This window comes from Mastigoproctus giganteus, chromosome 9 (assembly GCF_048544385.1).
Source record: "Mastigoproctus giganteus isolate SK-2022 chromosome 9, ASM4854438v1, whole genome shotgun sequence".
NCBI classification, from domain to species: domain Eukaryota; kingdom Metazoa; phylum Arthropoda; class Arachnida; order Uropygi; family Thelyphonidae; genus Mastigoproctus; species Mastigoproctus giganteus.
This window is the reverse complement of record NC_143583.1, coordinates 96,392,914-96,407,698: the sequence shown is the minus strand read 5'-3', so window position 1 is coordinate 96,407,698 and position 14,785 is coordinate 96,392,914. Positions and strand designations below refer to the sequence as shown.

General features: G+C 38.4%; 1 protein-coding gene across 1 annotated transcript in view; it reads right to left on the bottom strand.

Annotated features, from left to right (window-relative positions):
- Window positions 1-14,785, bottom strand: part of Sec5 (exocyst complex component secretory 5) — a 444,876-nt gene that overhangs the window by 395,262 nt on the left and 34,829 nt on the right. The gene's annotated exons all lie outside the window — the stretch shown is intronic.

Genomic DNA, 14,785 nt, shown 5'->3' with positions numbered 1-14,785 from the left:
GGATGTTGTCTGGTCCAACAGCGGTAGCCTTTGTACGGGTGAGTGCTGTTTTCAGCTCATTGATATTAAATGGCCCATTGTATGGGTGGGAACCCTTCGATGTGAATTTAAGGGCCTGTTTTTCAGTGTTGCGCTTTAAGACCAGAAACTCTGGGAAGTAAGATGATGTTGCAGAGATGTTAGAAAATGTTTCCCCAAGAGCATTGGCTATTGCAGTAGAGTCTGCAATAGTACATCCATTATATTCAAGGAGCGATGAGGGGTGTGCTGTGTATTTTCACTTCATTTTCTGGATTTTTTCCCAGACCACCTTAGTGCTGGTCGTCTGGGTAATAGATGATGTGAAACGGATCCACGATTCCTTCTGACTCTGACGGCGGATGTAGCGTGCTTTGGCTCGTGCATGTTTAAAGGCTAATAGGTTGACCGTGATAGGATATCGTCGAAATATCCCCCAAGCTTTGTTTTGAGCCTTTTTAGCTGCTGTGCATTCTGGATTCCACCATGGTTTTGGAAAGGGGGAAAACCGTGTGGATGTTTTTGGAATCGTAGTTGCAGCTCCTTGGACAATATTTTCTGTTATGTACGTAACTGCATCATTGATAGGCTCCTGACTAACTGCAGAGTTGTCAAATTTTGACAGGTGTTGAAAGGCACTCCAGTCGGCTTGATCAAACTTCCACCGCGGTAACCTGACAGCAAGACAAAGTCTTCCAGTAATTAAGGTGGTTATCACGGGAAAGTGATCACTTCCATACAGGTTCCCTTCTACCTCCCAAGTAAGTGAAGAGAGAAGAGAAGGCGAGCTGATAGAAAGATCAATGGCAGAAAACGTATGGGTAGGCATGTGGAAAAAGGTGTTTGTTCCCACATTAAGAAGGCAGAGGTCATTGTCAATGAGCATACGCTCTATGACTCATCCCCTTCTATTAATGCTAGCACTACCCCACAGGGTAGTATGTCCATTAAAGTCCCCAAGAAGTAAGAAAGGGGAGGCAACTGCATTACGAGATCATCAAGGTCTTTCTGGCAGATGTCAGTACCAGGTGGCAAATATATAGAGCAAATGGTTAGTAAAAACCCCACTGTTATTCGAGTTGCTACTGCCTCTATGCTGGTAGTAAGTCACAGATGCTGAAAAGGGGTATGATTGCCCACAAGGATTGCAACTCCTCCACGAGCAGGGCCATCCCCAATTCTATCCTTGCGAATGACAGTAACGTTAAGCATCCTGGGGTCATCATTTGCCCTTAGGTAAGTCTCCTGTATGCAAAAGCAAGATGGTTTGTGCTTTTGCAGGAGTGCCTTGATGTCTTCTGCATTTTGCCGGAATCCACAACAATTCCATTCTAGGAATTTAGCCATTATTTTGGCTTGGTGGTTCCTTCAGGCGGCTTCCGAGGTGCTGAGGGCTTATTTTTGTCAGTCTTAGATTTATCCTTCCTGGGGAAGTATGGACGCTGCCCCGTGTCCATATCCTCCTCGGTAAAGAGTTCCAAGACTGCTTCTTCCTGTACCTCCTTCTCCTCAACATCGATTTTTTCCTGAGAACTAGGATGTACATCAGATGTCTTATTCTTTTCTCTAGAAACTGATTTTCTAACTGGTGGGGCACTAGGAGGTACAGATATTGGAGTGGCAGCTGATTGGTCCTTTTGTGTGGGTTTTATTGAACTTAACAGGTAGCGAGCAATAGGAGTGAATGACTCCTTTGGTGGCATGTCATTTTGGTCTGAGTTCAGATGGAACATCTCCCTGCTACCTTCTGAGCGTAGGTTGGTTTATTTATATTTAAAGGTTTCACCGTTTTCCTTGCCTCTTGTTAAGATATGTTCAGCTCTGCCTTAAGTCGTTGAATTTCTTTTTCTTGTTTCCACCTCTGGCATGCCCTTGAGTAGGCCAGGTGTTCTTCTTGGCAGTTAATGCAGGTTGGTTTTGCAGCTGAGCATGATGTTGTTTTGTGGTCCTTTGCGCCACACTGAGCGCATACAAGGGTTCCACGACAAGCCATCTGTGAGTGTGTGTATTTCTGGCACTTGAAGCACCGTAACGGATTTGGGATATACGGACGCACTGGGCAGTTAATATAGCCAGCTTTGATTTCATGAGGAAAAGTTGGTGAATTGAATGTTAAGATGATATTTCTAGTGGGAACTAATTTTCCATCCCTACGCATGGATATACGTTTAACAGCTGTCACTCCCTGCGGTTTTAACTCTGAACAGATTTCCTCTTCAGTTACATCCATCAGATCCCATTCTGCGATGACACCAAGGGATGAGTTCAGTGTCTTGTGGGGGGTTATGGTGACAGGCATTCCCCCGATAGATGTAGCACGGAGGAGCTGTTCTGAGTGTATATCACTTCTGGTTTCGACAAATATGTCACCCGAACGAAGCCATTTGACAGACTTAGGAGAGCCTGCCAACCCTTCCAAACCCTTCTGGATAAAGAAGGGTGACATTTTTCCTATAGTCTTCTCACTAGTTGAGTGAATTATCAGGAACCGAGGTGTAGGACCTGATATAACCTCCTTTTTCTGTCTTTTTGCAGAAGTGACGTTCTCTTGGTCTACGGTAAAATTTTCAGTTAGGGACCAGATTGGGAGCCCCAGAAGAAATTAATTTATCAGGATTCATGTAGTTTTTTAAGTGGTTCAGTGCCCGGGCTCCCCACCCACCATGGAGCCCAAAGGGACGCCCACTACCTGGCATGCAATAAATGAGCTCGGGAGTGGAACGCCAGGGCTACCCAGACACCAAACCTGCACCGACACCAGCCTGAATCCTGTCCCTCGGACCATGAGGGTCGGGACATGGCATTGACACGGTTCACCCTCGCAGGCGAGCCTACTAGTCAATTGATCCTAGCCGGGCCTTCCAGGACCTCCCGTCTTGTCGAAGCAGGGGCCAAAGTGGTGTATTGAAGCTGGGCCCCTCAACCACCAGAATCCCCCTTTCCGAATTTCCAAGGGTCGCAGCGCACGGCAAACATGCCGGATTCCATTGATGTAAGCCTGGAACCTGGGCTATGGGCGTTGGATCCCAGTGATGCTAGTCTGGAAGTCCAGCAGCGTCACTGGGAGGTCCCCTCACCACGTACAGTGCCCACGTCGAGGGAATATATCGTGAATGATGTTACCGTCCTGAATAAGGTAAATGTTGTATGTGATCTCAGAATAGCAAGATGCACACTTGATATAGATGTAGGAAAGGAAAAAACTGACTTGAGTAAATAATACGAAGGTCTTTGAGATAGCAGAAGAGGAGAAAGAGCAGTATGTACTGGAACTTAAGAACAAGTTTGAGCTTCTGCAGACTGCTCAGGACCAAGATATGAATGAGGAATATTACAACTTTCTGAAAGTGATAAAGCCCAAGGAACCTTATAGGAAAAAATAAATCTAAAGAAGAAAAAATTAGTCAAGAAACACTTGTTATAATGAACCGAAGGCAACAAATAAAGAGCAAGATAAACACTGACAAGGAGAAAATTGAGTATACTGAGTTATGCAAAGCCATTAGAAAGAGGCTCAGAGAGGACATAAGAAGATTTAACACAAGAAAAGTAGAACAAGCATTAAGGAAAAACAAAGGACTTAAATCAGCAGCCATGAGCAGTAATACAGAAAGACAAATGATACTGAAACTGAAGAATAGCAATGGTGTACTTATAAATAGCAGAGAAGGCATAATTCAAATAGCAGAAGACTACTATTGAGAATTACACAAGGAGCGAGGGAATGATGCCAGCAGTGGGGAAGATGGATCACAAATTAGCAACACATACGACATACTTGATATCTTTCCTGATGAGGTAGAACATGCTTTGAAGAAAATGAAGAATCAGAAAGTCCCAGGGGAAGATGAAGTTACTGTAGAGTTGGTAAATTGGGAGGAAGAGATAACACAAAAACTGGCAAGACTCTTCACAAAATGCATTAGAAAAGGTGTGACGCCTAAGGAGTTGAATAATGCAATCATAGTTTTGCTGCATAAGAAAGGAGATAAATTGGAAATTATAGACCAATTAGCTTGTTATCCCACATCTACAAGTTGTTCACAAGGGTCATTACTAACAGATTAGAAACAATACTTGATGAGAATCAACTGAAACAGCAAGCTGGCTTTAGGACAGCATTCTCAACTATGGATCACCTTCACATAATATCACAGCTAATGGAGAAAGCAAATGAATATAAAACACCATTATGACTGGTATTTGTGGATTATGAAAAGGCATTTGACTCCATACAGCATAAGGCAATGTTTCGGACACTGGAAAGGCAAGGCATAGATACCCCATATATTATGATTTTGAAGAAAATATATGAGAACGCTACCTCCTTTATTAGACTAGACAAAGACAATAGCAAATTTAAAATTGAGAAAGGAGTTCGACAAGGAGACACAATATCTCTGAAGCTGTTTACTGCTGCCCTTGAGGTAGCTTTCAGAAGATTAGACTGGTTGTAAAAAGGAGTCAATGTGAAGGGAGAGTACCTAAACCATTTACAATTTGCAGATGACATTGTGGTCAAAGAATTAGCATTTAGCATTAGCATTAGTAGAGGCATTTGATGCAAGAAAGCAAGCTTATACAGCATCAGCCAAAAAAAAAAAAAAAAACCACTTCCACTTCACCCCTCTGTTCGTTCAAAATACCTGTCCAGCTGAGCCTTAAACTTATTTAGGCTATCAACCTCCACCACAAGGGATGGAAGTCTGTTCCACCAACCAACCACCCGCTGGCTAAAGGCAAACTTCCGCACGTCTATCCTACATCTGTCTTTCCTCAATTTGAATTTATGCCCTCTCAGGTGATTTTTCTGAGCTAGAGGAAGAATCCCATCAGCATTGAGCATGCTTAAACCATTCAAGGCTTTATACACCTCTATCAGATCACCTCGCTTGTGCCTAGTCTCCAGACACTGTAATTTGCAAAACTTAAGCCTTTCTTCGTAAGAGCACCCCTTTGTTCCATTCACTAATCTTGTTGCCCTTCTCTGTACTCGTTCCAGCAGCTCTACATCCTTCTTGAAATGAGGCCTCCAGACCTGTATACAGTACTCTAGGTGTGGCCTGACCATTGCCTTATACAATGGAATAATCACCTCCTTATCCCTGCTGGAAAAATTCCTGTATATCATTGACAATACTCCATGAGCTACTCTTGCAGCCCGTCTGCACTGCTCAGAGAACTTCATATCTGCCTGCACAACCACCCCCAAGTCCCTTTCATTCTCTACCACTGTCAGTGTAGTACCACAGAGTTGATACGTTGCTCTGGGGTTGCTGTTTCCCATGTGTAGTACTTTACATTTGTCAATGTTAAACTTCATTTGCCACCTCTCAGCCCATCTGCTCAACCTTTCCAGATCCTGTTGCAGCAGCATAGTGTCAGTAGTGTCCTTGACAACCCTGCCAACCTTTGTATCGTCTGCAAACTTGGACATTAAGCTTGATATACCATCATCAATATCATTTATAAATACAGAAAACAATAATGGACCCAACACTGAGCCCTGAGGGACTCCACTAATAACATTAGTCCACGATGAGCAGTGTCCATTGATTACCACTCTCTGTCTTCTCCCCCTCAACCACCCCTTTATCCATAGCAGCAATTTGCCTCCAATGTCACACTGCTCCAATTTGTGTAGCAGTCTTCCATGTGCAACAGTATCAAAAGCCTTTCTAAGATCCAAGTATATAATATCAAAGTTATTCCCTGCATCCAGTTCTTTTGTGACTGCATCATAGTATCCAATCAAGTTGGTCAGGCAAGACTTCCCCTTAACAAAACCATGCTGTGTCTGAGCTATAACTGAAGTCTTGTCTAAATGATCCTGCAGTGCTTCTTTAACCAGTGCCTCCATTAATTTTCCTGGAACAGAAGTTAAGCTCACAGATCTATAATTACTTGTGTCAGCCTTTGATCCTCCTTTGTGAATTGGGGTCACATTTGCACATTTCCAGTCTATGGGTACCTCCCCTGAGTCCAAGGAAGCTCTCATAATTATGGCTAAGGGTTTGCTTACTTCCTTTGCTGCCTCCTTTAATATAACTGGATAGATCCCATCCACTCCAGGTGCCTTTCTTGTGTTTATCTTCAACAGTTTCTCCTCCACTTTACCCCCAGTTATTTCAAGATTCTGTAGCTTACTGCTAGAGTTGAATACACCTCTGGCATTCCCCTTGCTGAATAACTCCTCATGTGTGAATGTCGATGCAAAATATTCATTTAGTTTGTTAGCTACCTGAGCAGGATCATCAACAGTTGACCCATCAATATCAAGTGGACCAATCTGATTCATCCCCTTCCTTCTAGAGTTTACATAAGTAAAGAACTCTTTGCTGTTTTTCTTTGCATCCCTTGCCAAGGATTTCTCGTAATCTGCCTTCGCCTGCCTAACCTCCTTTGTAACTTGGTTGCATATCAACTTGTATCTATCATAGGCTTCTGTGTCATGTGTTAATTTGTAAGTATCCCATGCATTTTTCTTCTCTGCCATATGCCTCATTAGTTCATCTGACATCCATTTTGGCCGAAACCTTGAACAATATTTCTTAGTTGGTATGTAAAGCCTAGTAGCTTCCAAGATAAGTTCTTTGAATGCTTCCCATTTTGAATTTGCTGTTGGTAACATCATCAGTTGGTCCCACTGTATAGAATTTAAATACTGTCTCGGTCCATTGTAGTCGCCTTTACGGAAGCAATAACCCTTCCCTTTACCCCTAATGGTAGTTACCTCTTTGAGTAAATCCCACTTCAGCACACTGTGATCACTGCCACCTAGTGGTTCATTTATCTGCAGATTCTTAATGCATGAAGAATCACTGCTGATAATCAAATCAAGAGTATTACTCCCTCTAGTTGCCTCCCGAACATGCTGATGTAGAAAACAATCATCCAATAAATCCACAAAAGCCCTGCTAGTGTGTGAGTAACCAGCCCCCAAATTCCAGTCAATATCTGGGAAATTAAAATCTCCCATTATAAGACTCCCATTAAAATCTCCCATTATATTTCATTTAACATTGTGAAAACATCAGCAGAGTGATGTGTCCTTCAGTGTCTAAAGAGTGTTTTCACCAGTTTTAACAGGTTAGCTTTCCTGGAGAGTAATTTATTTATTCTTACCTTTACTCAAGAAGTAGTATCAAAATTTTATATAAATATTATTAGTTTTCAGCAATAAAAGGAAGTTTTTAAGCTGAGTTTCAAAGTCCACGATCAAGAAAGCTCATTAACTCAGAAAGTATATATATTTTTTTTTTCAATTGATTTATTTACTACACCTACCTCATTCTGTCTGGCAACATTCTTCTTTAATCGTATTCAAACAGTTTTGTGGTGATTGCAATTTTTTTAAGTATACCTTGGTTAACCACATAGTATAACGTAGTACAAGATTGGATTTAGGAACTTCTCAAAGGAAACTGCAAATTTTAAAATGATTTTAAAGCCTACTTTACATTAAATTTCAGAAAACCTAATGAGTGCATCCACCGGTCAGTTGGGCAGTCACATCTGCAGTCACAGAAATTTTGTCTGTGAGATCTGCAGCTATTAGAACCTTGTGAAAACTAACAAGGCGAGCTGTATTCGTAGAGCTTCTTCTAAATTAAAGTGCAGGAATATACATATCAAAAACTCTCATACATAAAGAGTTATTTGCAGTAACCCTTTTCTGGCTTTGGGCACACTTCAGGAACTTATTGACTCATTTCAAGTGAATATATTTTAATTATTCATTTTCAAACTTGATTGCTAAATTAATTGCAAATAATACTCATTAAATGCTTGTTTAGAACAATTTTTGTTGCACCTAAATGAAATATTACTTGTTAGTACAACTTTTCGGTTAAGTAATTTTGACAGAAATATATCATAACTTAATTTTTAATTTTCTGAAATTTTGTTTTCTACTAATTTATTAAAAGTCATAAAAGATAAGTGGATATTATTATTATTATTATTATTATCCATATGGTGCAAGGAAGCCTGAGGCTTTTGCTACACCAGCCAAAAAAAATTTCTGAGTTACTCTGAAAGAGAAAGAGAAAACAAGAGTCATAAGTAAAAGGGAATCACCAAGAAAGAGAAGGATGATGATATCCAGCTCAGGACCTGGGTATGCCAAGCCCATACTCACCAGATGTGAGCCCCTGGGGTTATATAATGATGTATGGAAGTGGAAGTATTTCACAAGAAGTGATGATAAAGCACAATGCAATCTGTGTAAAAAAATACTAGAATGTAAAGCATCATCGACAATAGGCTTACATAGACATTTGGTCAGTGTGCATGCTATGAAACAAAATTAGAAATATGCCTTTGTTCCTTGCACTTCCAAAAATATTAAAACCATTCATAAATTTTTTACGATTAGCAATAATAGTCCTACACTTGAAAAAACTGTTTCAGAACTGGCTGCTAAAGGTGAAATTCCGATATACCACTTGCAGAAGGGAATTTATTCGGAACAGCCTAAGATCTTAAGGCTTTATGTTGCCAAAACAACCACCTGATGTAATGAAATTGATATAAAACTTTATGAAATTGTAAAACAAGAAATAGTATCAAAAATCTGTAAAATGAAAGCAGAAAACAAAAAAAATTAGTCAATCCACAGATGAGTGGACTAATTTTCAAAATCACCGATACATGAATTTATATATATGTTATAAATGATGGAGACCAAAAATTTCAGTTTAATGTGAATAGGGTACTTGTTCTGCCAAAAAGACAACCAAACTTATCTATTCAAAACTAAAAACGTTCGGGATTAGTTTTGAAAGAGACACTGTTTCAACAAGTGATGGAGCCAGTGTCGTGGTAAAATTTGAAAAACTCATCAACAGTTGTATTATAATCACGCCATTCACTTGGCAGTTATGGAGGTTTTTTTCATTCAACAAATCATGAAGCAAGCAACGATTGAGATAAGGAATCAGAAACAGAATATGAAATTGAAGATGAATTCGTTTCGAAAAAACAAAAGTAAATATATTGTAGATGATCTATTTATGGATGCAAGTATGCTCAGAACTGTACAGAAAATTCGTAAAATTGTAAAACTATTCAGAAAATCACCAGTATAAAATACTATACTACAAAGTTATATAAATTCTGTAGGAAAAAAAAAGAATTATGCCTGCTATTGGATTGCTAAACCTGTTGAAATACAACGGATAATATGATAGAAAGATTTCTTAGAGTTAAATCTACTATTCAAAGATCTTTGCAGGTCTAAGCCATTTGTGGATATCAGAGACTGATGAAAAAATAACATCAAATACAGTGAACATTTTAAAACCAGTCAGAATAGCAATTGAAGCTATTAGTCACAAAGATGATAACCTTTTAACTGGTGAGGGTGTCTTCAAATTTTTATTTAAGGCTTTAAGGAAGAACACTTCATAAATAAGTGCAATACTCCTCGTTGCATTAAAAAAACCAAATTGTCAAAAGAAGACAATTTGGTTTTTTTCTGGCCATGTCGCCGTGATAAGTATTATTGTCTCTAGTACAAATTCTGTACTTTTCAGCAATAAAGAGATGTGTCATTAATTTCATTAATAAAATATCTTCATGATCCCACTTGCCTTAAGATAGGTGAAAAGGACAATTACTTTGCCATTAGTTTGAAATGTGAAATTATCAGAAAAGCCAAAACAATCATGAAAAGACTTTTCAATTATTCAGATAACAAGAATAATGCTCAAGAACCAGGTGAAGAAATATTGGAAATGGATCAAGATGGTAGTATGAGTTGGAATCAGCAATTAGAAGAATCAATCCATAAAAGCTTGATGCCAAGCCAATTAACTGATGACTTCAGTCATTAACCAAAGAAATTATTGTATATGAAGCAATGGGAAAGATAACAATCAATTTGGAAGAACTAAAAAATGCCTTAAGTACAATTAAACCAACGTCAACTCAAAATGAAAGGAATTTCTCAATTTCAGAAAATTTTGTCTCCAGAAGGGCAAGATTATCAGAAAAATCAACAGACTGACTGTTTCTTAAAACATTATTTCTGGAAATGTAATAAAAACTAATGCATGGACAGAGGTATTTTCTCTTTGATCCTTAAATGTCTTATAAACATTGTTTATAGTTAAGATTCAGATAACATTCATCATATGGTATTCATTTCGAAATGATTTCTGTTGTAATGCTAAATAAAATTATTACCATAAAAAATATAAAGTATTTCCTTAATAACAATAGTAATAAAATTCTCAATAATACATATTACATATTACATAATAACACACAGAAACAGAATAACTTTCACTGTGGGATTTGCGTAACTTGTATTAATTTTTCTGAAATGGCAAGTAGAATAAAATTCCTCATCAATAAGGTCAATAAAAGATTTTTTAAAAGTAGACTTCTCCTATGAAGTCTTCTTTTAAAAGGAAAAAGAGTTCATATTCGTACAAGAAATATTAATTAAAATTAATTTTAAAAATTTTTGCATCCTTACCTCATTTTAGTATTACCACATTTTAAGAAAAAAATATTTAATGATAATTCTCACACAATAATTGCTTTCTTTCTCGAGAAGGCAAAATAAATTACCAAATTCTTGTGAAAAAATACTGCGGAAAAAGAAATCTTGAATCTTAAGAACAGAAAAAAGTTGAGAAATCATAATACGTACACACTGCAAACGAACTTTCTCTCTGAAATTTCAGAAAATTCACTTTTAGAAGTATTTATTGCAGCCAATTCTAGATAAGTAAACACTGTTTGTGACTTTTTTTTTTTTTTTTTTTTTTTTTTAATGAAAACCCCAAACACGAGAGGTATTAGAACCTATAGTACTTAGTACCATGCTTGGGTTGGAAGTTGAGAAGATGAAAGAAGATATTTGTTGACATTAGACTTGAACTTCCGTAGTCTGTAATTTTCAGGAAATACGTGTGAAGGAAGGTTGTTCCAGGAAATACGTGTGAAGGAAGGTTGTTCCAGGAAATACGTGTGAAGGAAGGTTGTTCCAGGAAATACGTGTGAAGGAAGGTTGTTCCAGAAAACGGCAGTTGAATGAATAAACGAGGAAGGTGAAAAGTTGGTTCTGTGAGTTTGAAGTTGGACAGTAAATTGATGTTGGCTGGAGGCATCATGTGTTCAGACTGTTTTGAAAGAGAGAGCGGGAATTATAGAAGCCAATTCAGAAGAACAGTGCTGATGAAAGTATCTGTAGAAAAGGCATGCAGCAGAAACAGTACGTCTATGAGACAGAGTGAAGAGACTCTGTTAGAGAGGAGTCATTAATTAAACTAAGTGCCCTCTTCTGGAATCTAGAAGCCTCAGAGAGGTTTTGAGGGCTCCGCTCCAGTTATTTAAGTTCATTTTCATTTTCTTCAATTAATTTTCTTCGTAAGTTAAATTTCATTTTCTTCAGCAAAGTCGATCAAAATCTTGAAATAAATGTTTATAACTTTCTTCACTCTTTCTGAGCATTAACACAAACCAATGGTAGAATTCGGTAATTTCTAGAACCAACCATGCATGTATTGTATAAAGTTGATAAAAAAATTTGGGAACAGTTTTGAATGTACCATTCATAATCCAATATTGAGATGAACCTGCAATAAACGTTGAAAATTTACTTTTGTTGTAAAAATCAAAATGCTTTTACAAAGCATTTGGAAGATCAATTTAATCCAATGATTGTGGCTCTGCCAGTGGTTCAGCTTACTCACCCATTTTATTTTCTTGCAGAGAAAGTTTTTTTGATGGCATATACACCGATGAGCCAAAACATTATGACCAGCGAGTCATTATGCAAATCGAAGCAACTGCAGCTGAACTACGGCGCGTGCGGGGACATGGTATAAAAAACGCCTGACACTGACCTCTGTAATCAGTGTTACTCTTGTTCTTCAGATGGGAAAGGCAGCAGACTTTAGCGGGTTTGACAAAGGCCAAATTGTAATGGCCAGACAACTGGGTCAGAGCATATCCGAAATGGCACGGCTGGTAGGATGCTCACGGTCAGCCGTGGTTAGTACCTACTGAAAGTGGTCCGAGGAAAGAAAACCTATGAACCACCAGCGAGGTGTTGGACAACCACAGCTCATTGATGCTCGAGATGAGCGAAGGCTCTCCCGGATGGTACGTGGTAACAGAAGGGCAACTGTGGCACAACTCGTCAGTAATTGGAATGCTGGTGACGAGAGTAATGTGTCATAACACACACAGTACATTGAATCCTGTTGAAAATGAAGCTGCATAGCCACAGGCCGCTCCGAGTGCCTATGCTAACCACGGTTCACCGATGACAGCACCTACAATGGGCAAGCGAGCATCGAAACTGGACCTTGAGTGATTGGAAGAAGGTCATCTGGTCTGATGAATCACATTTCCTGTTGCACCATGTGGACGGCCGAGTATGGGTGCATCGTTTACCTGGGGAAGCGATGGTGCCTGGATTCACTGTGGGATGAAAACAAGCTGGTGGCAGCAGTGTCGTGCTTTGGGCGATGTTCTGCTGGGATACCCTGGGTCCAGATGTCAGAGTGCCCAGCACATGGACAATGTTCTGCCCCTCTGGCGGTGCCATCTTTCAGCAGGATAATGCGCCATGCCACACCACCCCGACTGTTAGAGACTGGTTCGCGGAACATGAGGAAGACTTCCAGGTATTGCCCTGGCCTCCAAATTTCCCAAACATCAAACCCATCGAGCATCTGTGGTTTGTGTTGGAACAGCAACTCTGATCTACAGTGTTTAAACCACAGACCATACAGGAGCTAAAGGATCTGCTGGTTACGTGTTGGTATCAGATACCACAAGACACGTTTAGAAATCTTGTAGCGTCCATGCCTTGCTGGGTATGAGCTGTTTTGGTGCACGTGGAGGACCAACATCGTATTAGCTAGGTGGTCATAATGTTTTGGCTCATCGGTGTATATCTGAGTCTGTTGAGGGATGGCAATGTTTGAATTTTTTTTTTTTTTTATGAAATCCCCAAACACAAAAAGGTATCAAAACCTATAGTACTTAGTACCATGCATGGGTTGAACGAGAAGTATGGGGGAGGGGGAGATACCGGAAACTTTGCTCTAGAGACTAAACATGGGTTTCACCTCTTCAAGCCTCCAATAAGCAAATTAGTGGTATTGCACCGGTTGACGAGGGTCATCTACCACCTATCTGACACACAAGATTTTTCATGCATTTTAATTTGCCGAATGATTTTTGCAACAGTAGCAGCACTTGATTCTGGAACATGATTATGGTTTGCAAACTTTTGAAAATGATGTTTACCATTCAAATATTTTTTTCATTGTTCTAGCTGCACAATTTTCTGATTTTCTTCTTTCACAACACCAATAATAAATATCCTCACAATGTTTGTCTTTTACTGTTAAATAACCACATATATTAATTCTGTTGTTCCCTTTTTGTGATGGAACAATTTCACAAATTTTGTCCTTTCGACAAGAGGAAATATCCAAATAAATGAGAACAATGTTCTCCAAAAAAACATTATTAATTCCTAGAATTTTTAAATCTAGTATGGCCCAATATTACTGTATTGTTAGTATTATAGCTTATCAAGATTTTTATTTCTTGGTATTAATAGGGTATTACGTCTATCGGGAGTTTCGTTTGGCTAGTCAAGTTTGGTTTTGGATTATGGCTAGTTAAGATCATTGCTTGTCAGGATTATGGCCAGCACCCATCCTCCAGTGCCTAAATGTACATGGAGCTGATAGGCATTATGCTGATAAGTTCTCGGAGATTCAATATTATTATGAAGATGAGCTAAAATTTACAATGGAGATTAAAGAGGATCATATACCATCTTTCTTCATGTGATGGTGCAGCAAGTTGGCCTGTGTATATATACTTCTGTCTATTTTGTACACACTTTGAAGTAAACTAATGTGTGAAAATCAGCTAACTAATTTTGGCACTGTGCATAGCATGCTATTTTTGAACCAGCACACATGGATAGTATGCCCAAACTCTACTATACAGGACAAACTCAGAGATCTCTTAATCATAATGGTAGCATTATGATTAAGGAGAAAAAAATATTATTAGTCAGGATATAATTAAAAAAGCAGGAACCCATGTTCACTCCTAGACATGAAATTATTTTGGAGTAAAGTAACCTATCAATTATAGTGTCCATATTTGTAGGCAGATTAAATCAGACAAATGAAAAGGAGGTTGAAGGGCAGAATTTGTAAGCACAGATCCATACCCAACTAGGGTATAGCAAATGTGGTCCCAGGCCATTGGTGCCAATTGACCAGAGGCACTCAATGAAAGAAAGGTTCAGAATAAATGAATTTATAATACATTTTAAAAATGCAATTACAGTTATTATCTAAATCAATTATTATGAAAGTCTGTATCTTTTATATAAAAGCTAGACATTGAATAATAATTTAATAATATTCTTTTATAATTTAATTATTATAATTAATTAATCAATTAAAACAATATTAATTAATATTGCAATGTGCAGTAGAAATATTTCTTTTAGAAGAATAAATCTTTCCAATCCTTCTGCACTTTTATATCCATTCCATATCATAGTTCACTAGCAAGAAATCAAATAAATCTTCCAAGCTATAGATATTAAAGTTGTACTTCCAAACTGTTCAAAAAAATTGATAAAAAATAGAGGGATTTTTTCAAAACCCTCTATTTTTTATCAATTACAACATTCAATATCTTAACATTATAGCATATATATATATGGCTAACTGTCAAGAAAACTGTCCAGAAGATACATAAGTTCCACTTC